Source organism: Triticum urartu, chromosome 3A (genome assembly GCF_056163025.1).
Source record: "Triticum urartu cultivar PI428250 chromosome 3A, HENAU_Tu73, whole genome shotgun sequence".
Lineage (NCBI taxonomy): Eukaryota > Viridiplantae > Streptophyta > Magnoliopsida > Poales > Poaceae > Triticum > Triticum urartu.
In genome coordinates, this window is record NC_141875.1 from 464,311,669 (window position 1) to 464,328,176 (window position 16,508).

Sequence of the window (16,508 nt, forward strand, 5' to 3'; positions counted from 1 at the left end):
ATAATAAAGTTATTATTTATTTCCTTATATCATGATAAATGTTTATTATTCATGCTAGAATTGTATTAACTGGAAACATAATACATGTGTGAATACATAGACAAACAGATTGTCACTAGTATGCCTCTACTTGACTAGCCCGTTGATCAAAGATGGTTATGTTTCCTGACCATAGACATGAGTTGTCATTTGATTAATGGGGTCACATCATTAGGAGAATGATGTGATTGACATGACCCATTCCGTTAGCTTAGCACTCGATCGTTTAGTATGTTGCTATTGCTTTCTTCATGACTTATACATGTTCCTATAACTATGAGATTATGCAACTCCCGTTTACCAGAGGAACACTTTGTGTGCTACCAAACATCACAATGTAACTGGGTGATTATAAAGGTGCTCTACAGGTGTCTCCGAAGGTACTTGTTGGGTTGGCGTATTTCGAGATTAGGATTTGTCACTCCGATTGTCGAAGAGGTATCTTTGGGCCCTCTCGATAATGCACATCACTTAAGCCTTCCAAGCATTGCAACTAATGAGTTAGTTGCGGGATAGTGTATTATGGAACGAGTAAAGAGACTTGCCGGTAACGAGATTGAACTAGGTATTGAGATACCGACGATCGAATCTTGGGCAAGTAACATACCGATGACAAAGGGAACAACGTATGTTGTTGTGCGGTTTGACCGATAAAGATCTTCATAGAATATGTGGGAGCCAATATGAGCATCCAGGTTCCACCATTGGTTATTGACCGGAGACGTGTCTCGGTCATGTCTACATAGTTCTCAAACCCATAGGGTCCGCACGCTTAACGTTACGATGACGGTTATATTATGAGTTTATATGTTTTGATGTACCGAAGGTTGTTCGGAGTCCTGGATGTGATCAAGGACATGAAGAGGAGTCTCGAAATGGTCGAGACATGAAGATTGATATATTGGAAGCCTATGTTTGGATGTCGGAAGTGTTTCGGGTGAAATCGGGATTTTACCGGAGTACCGGGAGGTTACCGGAACCCCCCGGGAGCTTAATGGGCCTATATGGGCCTTAGTGGAAATAGAGGAAAGCAAGGGGAGTGTGGGGCGCGCCCCCCAAGGCCCAAAATGAATTGGTTTAGGGCAAGGGGGCCGACCCCCTCTTTCCTTCTTCCCCTCTCTCTTTCCTTCTCCCGAATCCTATTCCAACTAGGAAAGGGGGGGGGGGTCCTACTCCCAGTGGGAGTAGGACTCCTCCTGGCGCGCCCTCTCCCTGGCCAGCCGCACCCCCCTTGCTCCTTTATATACGGGGGCAGGGGGCACCCTATAGACACAACAATTGATCGTTTGATCCTTTAGCCGTGTGCGGTGCCCCCCCTCCACCATAGTCCACCTCGATATTACTGTAGCGGTGCTTAGGCGAAGCCCTGCGTCGGTAGAACATCAACATCGTCACCACACCATCGTGCTGACAAAACTCTCCCTCAACACTCGGCTGGATCGGAGTTCGAGGGACGTATCAGGCTGAACGTGTGCTGAACTCAGAGGTGTCGTACGTTTGATACTTGATCGGTCGGATCGTGAAGATGTACGACTACATCTACCGCGTTGTGCTAACGCTTCCGCTTTCAGTCTACGAGGGTACGTAAACAACACTCTCCCCTCTCATTGCTATGCATCACCATGATCTTGCGTGTGCGTAGGATTTTTTTGAAATTACTACGTTCCCCAACAGTGGCATCAGAGCCTGGTTTTATGCGTAGATGTCATATGCACGAGTAGAACACAAGTGAGTTGTGGGCGATATAAGTCATACTGATTACCAGCATGTCATACTTTGGTTCAGCGGTATTGTTGGATGAAGCGGCCCGGACCGACATTATGCGTACGCTTAAGCGAGACTGGTTCTACCGACGTGCTTTGCACACAGGTGGCTGGCGGGTGTCAGTTTCTCCAACTTAGTTGAACCGAGTGTGGCTACGCCCGGTCCTTGCGAAGGTTAAAACAACACCAACTTGACAAACTATCATTGTGGTTTTGATGCGTAGTTAAGAACGGTTCTTGCTAAGCCGTAGCAGCCACGTAAAACTTGCAACAACAAAGTAAAGGACGTCTAACTTGTTTTTGCAGGGCATGTTGTGATGTGATATGGTCAAGACATGATGCTAAATTTTATTGTATGAGATGATCATGTTTTGTAGCCGAGTTATAGGCAACTGGCAGGAGCCATATGGTTGTCGCTTTATTGTATGCAATGCAATCGCCCTGTAATGCTTTACTTTATCACTAAGCGGTAGCGATAGTCGTGGAAGCATAAGATTGGCGAGACGACAACGATGCTACGATGGAGATCAAGGTGTCGCGCCGGTGATGATGGTGATCATGACGGTGCTTCGGAGATGGAGATCACAAGCACAAGATGATGATGGCCATATCATATCACTTATATTGATTGCATGTGATGTTTATCTTTTATGCATCTTATCTTGCTTTGATTGACGGTAGAATTATAAGATGTTCTCTCACTAAATTTCAAGATAAAAAGTGTTCTCCCTGAGTATGCACCGTTGCCAAAGTTCGTCGTGCCCAGACACCACGTGATGATCGGATGTGATAAGCTCTATGTCCATCTACAACGGGTGCAAGCCAGTCTTGCACACGCAGAATACTCAGGTTAAACTTGACGACCCTAGCATATGCAGATATGGCCTCGGAACACTGAGACCGAAAGGTCGAGCGTGAATCATATAGTAGATATGATCAACATAGTGATGTTCACCATTGAAAACTACTCCATTTCACGTGATGATCGGTTATGGTTTAGTTGATTTGGATCACATGATCACTTAGAAGATTAGAGGGATGTCTTTCTAAGCGGGAGTTCTTAAGTAATATGATTAATTGAACTTAAATTTATCTTGAACTCAGTACCTGATAGTATCTTGCTTGTCTATGTTTGATTGTAGATAGATGGCCCGTGCTGTTGTTCCGTTGAATTTTAATGCGTTCCTTGAGAAAGCAAAGTTGAAAGATGATGGTAGCAATTACACGGACTGGGTCCGTAACTTGAGGATTATCCTCATTGCTGCACAAAAGAATTACGTCCTGGAAGCACCGCTGAGTGCCAGGCCTGCTGCTGATGCAACTGACGACGTTAAGAACGTCTGGCAGAGCAAAGCTGATGACTACTCGATAGTTCAATGTGCCATGTTTTACGGCTTTGAACCGGGACCTCAACGACGTTTTGAACGTCATGGAGCATATGAGATGTTCCAGGAGTTGAAATTAATATTTCAAGCAAATTCCCGGATTGAGAGATATGAAGTCTCCAATAAGTTCTAGGGACAATTCCATTTATCCCCCTAACTTGAGCCACCACCTGGCATTTGCCCCTAATTTTCAGGTATGCTCAAAAATACCCCTCTTCTGTTAAGTCACCTTACAGAAATGCCCTTTTCTGCCGTTACCGTCCGGTCAAAGGGGTTTGACCGTCCGATGAACAGTAACATGGTGAACAGTAAATTCGAAAAAAATAGCAAAAAAAATCAAAAAAATCTGAAATTTTGTGGGATCGAAGATACTCAAGGGAGCAAGGTGCGTACAAATTTTGGCATAGTTTGGACATTCCAGGAGCTCGTGTCAAAGGAAAAACTTTAAAATGTACGCTGTAAAAAGTAAATTCAAAAAAAATAGTAAGAAAATTCAAAAAAATATGAAAATTTTTGGCATCAAAGAGGCTGGGGTGCGCAAGGTGCGTGCAAATTTTTGTTGTGTTTCGACACTGTAGGAGCTCGTGGAGAAAAAAACTATATTTGGCGCAGAAAAAAACTCTAAAAAATGCATTATTTTGTTTTTTTTTTGCTAGAGCACCTCGCATGTCATTTGATCAAAAAAAATTGCAAGCGCCTTGCGCACCCAAGCCTCTTTGATGCCAGAAAAATTCATACTTTTTTAATTTTTCTTGCTATTTTTTTTGTAATTTACTGTTCATAGCATATAGATTTACATTTTTCCCTTTCCCACCAGTTCCTGGAATGTCCAAATAGCTTGAAAATTTGTACGCACCTTGCGCCCTTGAGTATCTTCGAGCCGACAAAATTTCAGTTTTTTTATTTTTTTTGCTAGTTTTTCAAATTTAATGTTCACCATGTTACTATTCACTAGACGGTCAAAGCCCTTTGACCGGACGGCAAGGGCATTTCTATAAGGTGACTTGACGGAAGAGGGGTATTTTTGAGCATACCTGAAAATTAGGGACAAATGCCAGATGGTGGCTCAAGTTAGGGGGAGAAATGGAATTGTCCCTAAGTTCTATAGCTGCAAGATGGAGGAGAATAGTTCTGTCAGTGAACATATACTCACAATGTCTGGGTACCATAATCACTTGATTCAGCTGGGGGTTAATCTTCCGGTTGATAGTGTCATTGACAGAGTTCTTCAATCACTGCCACCAAGCTACAAGAGCTCCGTAATGAACTATAATATGCAAGGGATGGATAAGATAATTCCCGAGCTCTTCGCAATGCTAAAAGCTGCAGAGGTAGAAATCAAGAAGGAGCATCAAGTGTTGATGGTCAGTAAGACCACCAGTTTCAAGAAGGGCAAAGGGAAGAAGAAGGGGAACTTCAAGAAGAATAGCAAGCAAGTTGCTGCTCAGGAGAAGAAACCCAAGTCTGGACCCAAGCCTGAGACTGAGTGCTTCTACTGCAAGCAGACTAGTCACTGGAAGCGGAACTGCCCCAAGTATTTGGCGGATAAGAAGGATGGCAAGGTGAACAAAGGTATATGTGATATACATGTTATTGATGTGTACCTTACTAGAGCTCGCAGTAGCACCTGGGTATTTGATACTGGTTCTGTTGCTAATATTTGCAACTCGAAACAGGGACTACGGATTAAGCGAACACTGGCAAAGGACGATGTGACGATGCGCGTGGGAAATGGTTCCAAAGTCGATGTGATCGCGGTCGGTATGCTACCTCTACATCTACCTTCGGGATTAGTATTAGACCTAAATAATTGTTATTTGGTGCCAGCGTTGAGCATGAACATTATATCTGGATCTTGTTTGATGCGAGACGGTTATTCATTTAAATCAGAGAATAATGGTTGTTCTATTTATATGAGTAATATCTTTTATGGTCATCCACCCTTGAAGAGTGGTCTATTTTTGATGAATCTCGATAGTAGTGATACACATATTTATAATGTTGAAGCCAAAAGATGCAGAGTTGATAATGATAGTGCAACTTATTTGTGGCACTGCCATTTAGGTCATATCGGTGTAAAGCGCATGAAGAAACTCCATACTGATGGACTTTTGGAACCACTTGATTATGAATCACTTGGTACTTGCGAACCGTGCCTCATGGGCAAGATGACTAAAACGCCATTCTCCGGAACTATGAAGAAAGCAACAGATTTGTTGGAAATCATACATACAGATGTATGTGGTCCGATGAATGTTGAAGCTCGTGGCGGATATCGTTATTTTCTCACCTTCACAGATGATTTAAGCAGATATGGGTATCTCTACTTAATGAAGCATAAGTCTGAAGCATTTAAAAAGTTCAAAGAATTTCAGAGTGAAGTTGAAAATCATCGTAACAAGAAAATAAAGTTTCTACGATCTGATCGTGGAGGAGAATATTTGAGTTACGAGTTTGGTCTACATTTGAAACAATGTAGAATAGTTTCGCAACTCACGCCACCCGGAACACCACAGCATAATGGTGTGTCCGAACGTCGTAATCGTACTTTACTACATATGGTGCAATCTATGATGTCTCTTACATATTTATCGCTATCATTTTCTGGTTATGCTTTAGAGACGGCCGCATTCACGTTAAATAGGGCACCATCAAAATCCGTTGAGACGACACCTTATGAACTATGGTTTGGCAAGAAACCAAAGTTGTCGTTTCTGAAAGTTTGGGGCTGCGATGCTTATGTGAAAAAGCTTCAACCTGATAAGCTTGAACCCAAATCAGAGAAATGTGTCTTCATAGGATACCCAAAGGAGATTGTTGGGTATACCTTCTATCACATATCCGAAGGCAAGACATTTGTTTCTAAGGATGGATCCTTTCTAGAGAAGGAGTTTCTCTCAAAAGAAGTGAGTGGGAGGAAAGTGGAACTTGATGAGGTAACTATAACTGCTCCTCTATTGGAAAGTAGTTCGTCACAGAAACCGGTTTCTGTGATGCCTACACCAATTAGTGAGGAAGTTAATGATGATGATCATGGAACTTCAGATCAAGTTACTACTGAACCTCGTAGATCAACCAGAGTAAGATCCGCACCAGAGTGGTACGGTAATCCTGTTCTGGAAGTCATGCTACTAGATCATGATGAACCTACGAACTATGAAGAAGCGATGGTGAGCCCAGATTCCACAAAATGGCTTGAGGCCATGAAATCTGAGATGGGATCCATGTATGAGAACAAAGTATGGACTTTGGTTGACTTGCCTAATGATCGGCAAGCAATTGAGAATAAATGGATCTTCAAGAAGACTGACGCTGACGGTAATGTTACTGTCTATAAAGCTCGACTTGTTGCAAAAGGTTTTCGACAAGTTCAAGGGATTGACTACGATGAGACCTTCTCACCTGTAGCGATGCTTAAGTCTGTCCGAATCATGTTAGCAATTGCCGCATTTTATGATTATGAAATTTGGCAAATGGATGTCAAAACTGCATTCCTGAATGGATTTCTGGAAGAAGAGTTGTATATGATGCAACCAGAAGGTTTTGTCGGTCCAAAGGGAGCTAACAAAGTGTGCAAGCTCCAGCGATCCATTTATGGACTGGTGCAAGCCTCCCGGAGTTGGAATAAACGCTTTGATAGTGTGATCAAAGCATTTGGTTTTATACAGACTTTTGGAGAAGCCTGTATTTACAAGAATTTGAGTGGGAGCTCTGTAGCATTTCTGATATTATATGTGGATGACATATTGCTGATTGGAAATGATATAGAATTTCTGGATAGCATAAAGGGATACTTGAATAAGAGTTTTTCAATGAAATACATCAGTGAAGCTGCTTACATATTGGGCATCAAGATCTATAGAGATTGATCAAGACGCTTAATTGGACTTTCACAAAGCACATACCTTGACAAAGTTTTGAAGAAGTTCAAAATGGATCAAGCAAATAAAGGGTTCTTGCCTGTGTTACAAGGTGTGAAGTTGAGTAAGACTCAATGCCCGATCACTGCAGAAGATAGAGAGAAAATGAAAGATGTTCCCTATGCTTCAGCCATAGGCTCTATCATGTATGCAATGCTGTGTACCAGACCTGATGTGTGCCTTGCTATAAGTCTAGCAGGGAGGTACCAAAGTAATCCAGGAGTGGATCACTGGACAGCGGTCAAGAACATCCTGAAATACCTGAAAAGGACTAAGGATATGTTTCTCGTTTATGGAGGTGACAAAGAGCTCAACGTAAACGGTTACGTTGATGCAAGATTTGACACTGATCTGGACGATTCTAAATCGCAAACCGGATACGTGTTTACATTAAACAGTGGAGCTATCACTTGGTGCAGTTCTAAACAAAGCATTGTGTCGGGTTCTACATGTGAAGCGGAGTACATAGCTGCTTCGGAAGCAGCAAATGAAGGAGTCTGGATGAAGGAGTTCATATCCGATCTAGGTGTCATACCTAGTGCATCGGGTCCAATGAAAATCTTTTATGACAATACTGGTGCAATTGCCTTGGCGAAGGAATCCAGATTTCACAAGAGAACCAAGCACATCAAGAGACGCTTCAATTCCATTCGGGATCTAGTCCAGGTAGGAGACATAGAAATTTGCAAGATACATACGATCTAAATGTTGCACACCCATTGACTAAGCCTCTTCCACGAGCAAAACATGATCAACACCAAGGCTCCATGGGTGTTAGAATCATTACTATGTAATCTAGATTATTGACTCTAGTGCAAGTGGGAGAATGAAGGAAATATGCCCTAGAGGCAATAATAAAGTTATTATTTATTTCCTTATATCATGATAAATGTTTATTATTCATGGTAAAATTGTATTAACCGGAAACATAATACATGTGTGAATACATAGACAAACAGATTGTCACTAGTATGCCTCTACTTGACTAGCCCGTTGATCAAAGATGGTTATGTTTCCTGACCATAGACATGAGTTGTCATTTGATTAACGGGGTCACATCATTAGGAGAATGGTGTGATTGACATGACCCATTCCGTTAGCTTAGCACCCGATCGTTTAGTATGTTGCTATTGCTTTCTTCATGACTTATACATGTTCCTATGACTATGAGATTATGCAACTCCCGTTTACCGGAGGAACACTTTGTGTGCTACCAAACGTCACAACGTAACTGGGTGATTATAAAGGTGCTCTACAGGTGTCCCCGAAGGTACTTGTTGGGTTGGCGGATTTCGAGATTAAGATTTGTCACTCCGATTGTCGGAGAGGTATCTCTGGGCCCTCTCGGTAATGAACATCACTTAAGCCTTGCAAGCATTGCAACTAATGAGTTAGTTGCGGGATAGTGTATTACGGAACGAGTAATGAGACTTGCCGGTAACGAGATTGAACTAGGTATAGAGATACCGACGATCGAATCTCGGGGAAGTAACATACCGATGACAAAGGGAACAACGTATGTTGTTGTGCGGTTTGACCGATAATGATCTTCGTAGAATATGTGGGAGCCAATATGAGCATCCAGGTTCTGCTATTGGTTATTGACCGGAGACGTGTCTCGGTCATGTCCACATAGTTCTCGAACCCATAGCGTCCGCACGCTTAACGTTACGATGACAGTTATATTATAAGTTTATATGTTTTGATGTACCAAAGGTTGTTCAGAGTCCCGGATGTGATCAAGGACATGACGAGGAGTCTCGAAATGGTCGATACATGAAGATTGATATATTGGAAGCCTATGTTTGGGTGTCGGAAGTGTCCCGGGTGAAATCAGGATTTTACCGGAGTACCGGGAGGTTACCGGAACCCCTCGGGAGCTTAATGGGCCTATATGAGCCTTAGTGGAAATAGAGGAAAGCAAGGGGAGTGTGGGGCGCGCCCCCCAAGGCCCAAACCAAATTGGTTTAGGGCAAGGGGGCCGGCCCCCTCTTTCCTTCTTCCCCTCTCTCTTTCCTTCTCCCGAATCCTATTCCAACTAGGAAAGGGGGGGAGTCCTACTCCCGATGGGAGTAGGACTCCTCCTGGCATGCCCTCTCCCTGGACAGCCGCACCCCCCTTGCTCCTTTATATACGGGGGCAGGGGGGCACCCCATAGACACAACAATTGATCGTTTGATCCTTTAGCCGTGTGCGGTGCCCCCCTCCACCATAGTCCACCTCGATATTACTGTAGCGGTGCTTAGGAGAAGCCCTGCGTCGGTAGAACATCAACATCGTCACCACACCGTCATGCTGACGAAACTGTCCCTCAACACTCAGCTGGATCGGAGTTCGAGGGACATCATCGGGCTGAAGGTGTGCTGAACTCGGAGGTGTCGTACGTTCGGTACTTGATCGTTCGAATCGTGAAGACATACGACTACATCAACCGCGTTGTGCTAACGCTTCTACTTTCGGTCTACGAGGGTACATAGACAACACTCTCCCCTCTCATTGCTATGCATCACCATGATCTTGCGTGTGCTAGGAATTTTTTTGAAATTACTAGGTTCCCCAACATACTCTACCCTCGAAAACTGTTGCGATCCCCTATACTTACGGGTTATCAGATGCCCGTGCATTGAAAGTGGCGATGAAGCTTGTGGTATTCACCACCCTAGTCGGACTGAACGGCCTTGATTTTGCAATCCAAAAGGCATTCGACATGAGCCTGGAAGTTATAAAAGACTTGCTCAACATAAGACTTATGTTCAAGCAAATAAATCCAAGTGAAGCGCGTGTAGTCATCAACAAAACTAACATAATACTTGTACCCCCCCGAAGACGCAATAGTGGGACCCCAAACATCTGAATGAATTAATTCAAGAGGTATAGTAGTGACATGATAAGACGTAGAATACGGTAGTTGATGACTCTTAGCAAGCTGATATGCATCACACACTAATGGTGAATTATTTGAACTAGAACAAGGAAGGTCATGGCTCCGAACAATGGAGGTGACCAGATTATTGGTAGGGTGACCTAGACGTTGATGCCATTGCGATGACGAAACGCGAACAATGGATGAAGCATGGCGAGATGACGAGGACGATGCACGAGCAAAGGGAATCGGGTAGACCCCCCCCCCCCCGACGACTGCTACCTTGAAGAATGTGTTGGGGAACGTAGTAATTTCAAAAATTTCCTACGCACACGCAAGATCATGGTGATGCATAGAAACGAGAGGGGAGAGTGTTGTCTACGTACCCTCGTAGACAAATAGCGGAAGCATTATGACAACGCGGTTGATGTAGTCGTACGTCTTTACGGCCCAACCGATCAAGCACCGAAACTACGGCACCTCCGAGTTTTAGCACACGTTCAGCTCGATGACGATCCCCAGACTCTGATCCAGCAAAGTGTCGGGGAAGAGTTCCGTCAGCACGACGGCGTGGTGACGATCTTGATGTTCTACCGTCGCAGGGCTTCGCCTAAGCACCGCTACAATATTATCGAGGAGTATGGTGGAAGGGGGCACCGCACATGGCTAAGAAAACGATCACGAGGATCAACTTGTGTTTCTATGGGTGCCCCTGCCCCCGTATATAAAGGAGCAAGGGGAGGAGGCCGGCCGGCCCTATTGGCGCGCCAAGGAGGAGTCCTCCTCCTAGTAGGGGGAAAGGAAGTGGGGAGGGAAAAGGAAAGGGGGGTGCCGCCCCCCCTCTCCTAGTCCAATTCGGACCAAGGGGGAGGAGGCGCGCGGCCCACCCTGGCTGCCCTTTCTCTCTCTCTACTAAGGCCCATATGGCCCATTACTTCTCCCGGGGGGGTTCCGGTAACCCTCCGGTACTCCAGTTTTCTCCGAAATTACCCGGAACACTTCCGGTGTCCGAATATAGCCGTCCAATATATCAATCTTTATGTCTCAACCATTTCGAGACTCCTCGTTATGTCCGTGATCTCATCCGGGACTCCGAACTCCTTCGGTACATAAAAACTCATAAACTCATAATATAACTGTCATCGAAACCTTAAGCGTGCGGACCCTACGGGTTCGAGAACAATGTAGACATGACCGAGACACGTCTCCGGTCAATAACCAATAGCGGAACCTGGATGCTCATATTGGCTCCTACATATTCTACGAAGATCTTTATCAGTCAGACTGCATAACAACATATGTTTTTCCCTTTGTCATCGGTATGTTACTTGCCCGAGATTCGATCGTCGGTATCTCAATGAAGGAAATATGCCCTAGAGGCAATAATAAAGTTATTATTTATTTTCTTATTTCATGATAAATGTTTATTATTCATGCTAGAATTGTATTAACCGGAAACATAATACATGTGTGAATACATAGACAAACAGATTGTCACTAGTATGCCTCTACTTGACTAGCCCGTTGATCAAAGATGGTTATGTTTCCTAACCATAGACAAAGAGTTGTTATTTGATTAACGGGGTCACATCATTAGGAGAATGATGTGATTGACTTGACCCATTCCGTTAGCTTAGCACTCGATCGTTTAGTATGTTGCTATTGCTTTCTTCATGACTTATACATGTTCCTATGACTATGAGATTATGCAACTCCCGTTTGCCAGAGGAACACTTTGTGTGCTACCAAACGTCACAACGTAACTGTGTGATTATAAAGGAGCTCTACAGGTGTCTCCAAAGGTAAATGTTGGGTCGGCGTATTTCGAGATTAGGATTTGTCACTCCGATTGTCAGAGAGGTATCTCTGGGCCCTCTCGGTAATGCACATCACGTAAGCCTTGCAAGCATTGCAACTAATGAGTTAGTTGCGAGATGATGTATTACGAAACGAATAAAGAGACTTTCCGGTAACGAGATTGAACTAGGTATTGAGATACTGACGATCGAATCTCGGGCAAGTAACATACCAATGACAAAGGGAACAACGTATGTTGTTATGCGGTCTGACCGATAAAGATCTTCGTAGAATATGTAGGAGCCAATATGAGCATCCAGGTTCCGCTATTGGTTATTGACCGGAGACATGTCTCGGTCATGTCTAAATTGTTCTCGAACCCGTAGGGTCCGCACGCTTAAGGTTTCGATGACAATTATATTATGAGTTTATGTGTTTTGATGTACCGAAGTTAGTTCGGAGTCCCGGATGTGATCACGGACATAATGAGGAGTCTCAAAATGGTCGAGACATAAAGATTGATATATTGGACGGCTATATTCGGACACCGGAAGTGTTCCGGGTGATTTCGGAGAAAACCGGAGTACCGGAGGGTTACCGGAACCCCCTCGGGAGAAGTAATGGGCCATATGGGCCTTAGTGGAGAAAGAGAAGGGCAGCCAGGGTGGGCCGCGCGCCTCCTCTCCCTGGTCCGAATTGGACTAGGAGAGGGGGGCGGCGCCCCCCTTTCCTTCTCCCTCTCCACTTCCTTCCCCCTCCTAGTAGGAGTCCTACTCCTACTAGGAGGAGGACTCCTCCTTGGCGCGCCTATAAGGCCGGCCGGCCTCCTCCCCTTGCTCCTTTATATACGAGGGCAGGGGGCACCCATAGACACACAAGTTGATCCACGTGATCGTTCTCTTAGCCGTGTGCGGTGCCCCCCTCCACCATACTCCTCGATAATATTGTAGCGGTGCTTAGGCGAAGCCCTGCGACGGTAGAACATCAAGATCGTCACCACGCCGTCGTGCTGACGGAACTCTTCCCCGACACTTTGCTGGATCGGAGTCCGGGGATCGTCATCGAGCTGAACGTGTGCTAGAACTCGGAGGTGCCGTAGTTTCGGTGCTTGATCGGTCGGGTCGCGAAGACGTACGACTACATCAACCGCGTTGTCATAACGCTTCCGCTTTTGGTCTACTAGGGTACGTAGACAACACTCTCCCCTCTCGTTGCTATGCATCACCATGATCTTGCGTGTGCGTAGGAATTTTTTTGAAATTACTACGTTCCCCAACACTCAATACCTAGTTCAATCTCGTTACCGGAAAGTCTCTTTACTCGTTCTGTAATACATCATCTCGCAACTAACTCATTAGTTGCAATGCTTGCAAGGCTTATGTGATGTGCGTTACCGAGAGGGCCCAGAGATACCTCTCCGACAATCGGAGTGATAAATCCTAATCTCGAAATACGCCAACCCAACATGTACCTTTGGAGACACCTGTAGAGCTCCTTTATAATCACCCAGTTACGTTGTGACGTTTGGTAGCACACAAAGTGTTCCTCCGGTAAACGGGAGTTGCATAATCTCATAGTCATAGGAACATGTATAAGTCATGAAGAAAGCAATAGCAACATACTAAACAATCGAGTGCTAAGCTAACGGAATGGTTCAAGTCAATCACATCATTCTCCTAATGATGTGATCCCGTTAATCAAATAACAACTCTTTGTCTATGGATAGGAAACATAATCATCTTTGATCAACGAGCTAGTCAAGTAGAGGCATACTAGTGACACTCTGTTTGTCTATGTATTCACACATGTAGTATGTTTCCGGTTAATACAATTCTAGCATGAATAATAAAAATTTATCATGAAATAAGGAAATAAATAATAACTTTATTATTGCCTCTAGGGCATATTTCCTTCAGAATGACGCGCCTGGTTGCTTTGTCCTTAACAAAGAAAAGACAATGGTGAAACTCAACAAACACGCCATTATCACAAACAAGACGGTAGACAGAAAGGTGATGCTCTCGGATATGTGGAACATGAAGGATGTTGCGTAGTTTAAGAGATGAACCGGGTAAACGGAATGACCAATGTGTGAAATAGAAAAACCTGCACCATTGGCCACCTGAACCTGGTCCTTTCCATCATAGCGCTCGTGAACCTGGAGGCGTTCCAGATCACTCGTCAGGTGATCCGTAGCCCCGGTGTCTAGTACCCAAGGATAGTCGACGATGTTCGTGGAGGCCGAGTTGGCGGAGCGAGTGTTGTGGTCCTGGTCATAGCGCTTGCGACAATCATCGGCTGCATGCCCCTAGTTTTTGCAAATTTGACACCGGGGGTGCTAGCGATTGTTGCGACGGCCACCACCGCCGTTGTTGTCGCCGTCACCCCCGCCACTTTGCCGACCATTGCCGGCGTAGGACGGGTTGCGGTCCCGGCCACCGCTAGGGCCACCGTTGCCACCTTGGCGGCCGTGCCCGGGCTGGCCGTTGCCATCGGCCGAGCGACCCCCACCCTGGGAGGGGCAGGGCTCTGAGTAGGGAGCACGTCCGCCCTGGCCGTAGGAGCCCGAGCGAGTCATGGCATTGGCGGTGGGAGTCCACCCCTCCGACGCACTCTGCTGAGCCTGCAACGCTTCGAACGATAAGACGAGCGAGTAGAAGCCAGAATAGGGCATAGGTGCATTACTCACACCCAGGGAGGCGGCGATGGAGTTGTAGGCAGAGCCGAGTCCGGTGAGGATGTGATCAATGAGCTCATCATCATGAATCGGAGAGCCGGCGGCAGCCATGGTGTTGGCGAGGGCCTTCATCTTGTGCATGTACTCAGCCGCGGACATCTCCTTCTTCCGCAGCGTCTGGAGTTGACGCCGGATGTGACGGACGTTGGCGCGACTCTGCGCGCCGTACATGGCATCGACAGCCGTCCATACCGTCTGCGTCGTCTCGCAGCTGATGAGCTGACGGGCGATGTCCTCCTCCATGGAGGTAAGGAGGAGGCCCTTGACCTTCTGATCCTGAGTCCACCAATGATGGTACGCCGGATTAGCGGCGGTTGTCGCGGCGTCACCAGTCCCAACGGCGATGGTCTTGTCGGGTGCCGCCGTGGTGCCGTCCAGGTAGCCATGGAGGTTGGCGCCGGCTAAGACGGTGCTGGCGATGCCTCCCCACAGCATGAAGTTGTGGCGGCCAAGGCGAACGGAGATCGCCGGAACGGTGAGGGCGGCGGGAACGGTGGCAGCCGCAGGCGAGGTGATGGTGCCAACGCTGTTGGAGAGCGAAACGGCGGCAGACGACATCGCGGCGGCACGGAGGAGGACAGTGCGCGGCGGCGGCGATGCGGAAGGGCGGCGCGCGGCGGATGGATCGGGCGGCGCGTAGTGTTCGCGCGGCGGCCCTGTGGCTAACTAGCAAGCAGCTGGATGGATCATGCGTATGCGCGTAGCTAGCTTGCAAGCGGCGGCGGCGACGCGGAAGCTAGCTAGCAAGCAGCGGCGGCGACGCGGAAGATAGGATCGGGCGGCGGCGGCCCGACCTGTTTGATACCAAGTTGAAGAGGTAGGTTCAGAGTTTTGCGTGGGTGGCTAACATCCAGCCTCACGTCTCTTTATATAGATGATCATAATACAATTATATACGTATACAAATACGTGTACATATACAATATGCTAGACCCTATTTTACAGCGTCTGCCTCAGCCCCCCTGTGCCAGGTTGGATGACTTCGCCGACGACATGCGCCTTGCTTTCGAACCCACTGTGTCGCCCCATTACAAGGTACTTCTTCTTCCCAAAGTTCCTCACATGCTGGGTCCTGAGACAATATTCAGGGAGGAATCAGAATGGCCGCCTTCTTGGTATACAATACGAGTCTTCATTTCAAGGACATGGACATGGGAGGAGAGGTGCTGGTCCGGAAAGGGGAGGCCGCAGGGGCCATTGCTGACATGCACTCACCTAGGGCTAGGGAACCAGAGCATCGCTATGCCGTCTATTGGAAAGGAGCGCTTTATGTGCACTGCCAAAACGACTCCATTATGCGGTACTCATTCACCCCTTAAGCAAACAATGACATTTATTATTGGGTTTTGATTTTCCCCATTTTGAACTGAAACTCATCGCCCTATCAATTAACATGCGTTTTCTCTCAATTGACTTCACATTTGCAGCATAACCTTGTCGAATGGCGAGTATGAAGTTATTAAACCGCCTACAAGCATGGATGAGTTTACCGATTTTTATATATGGAAATCGAAGAGGGGGCTGTACTGTGCTTTAATTTATAAAGATAGATCATACCGACTTCAGGTTTGGTTACTTAGTGAATTGAGGGGTAAAATGGAGTGGGGGTTGAAGATTGACACCAGCCTTGTGCTAGTGGTGGCAATGTTTTTTTGGTTGTCTCATGAAGAAAATTCCGTTCCGTGGATCTTACATGGTGGTAATTATGATGGAGATGGTAAAAAAGTGATCGTGGAAGAGCAATGTGAATGGGACTTCAACAATGGTAGTATCCTTGAGACAAGAGATGGGGATGAATGTGACTTTGTGTCTGGTAGTATTTATTTCCTTGGATTTCATCCGTATTATGAGATTGCCTTCTTGTGGGTATCAAGAGCAAGAGTAGTTGCCTATCATTTGAGTAGCTTGAAAGTTCAAGACTTGGGCATGTTACACGTACAATGTGTAGGAGATTCCTTTCCATACACACCATATTGGACAGAGGAGTTATTTGGAAAGCATTGA

The 16,508-nt window shown here is 45.9% G+C and overlaps 1 pseudogene; it reads left to right on the forward strand.

Annotated features, from left to right (window-relative positions):
* Positions 1-16,508, forward strand: part of LOC147980092 (uncharacterized) — a 31,186-nt pseudogene extending 14,678 nt beyond the window's left edge.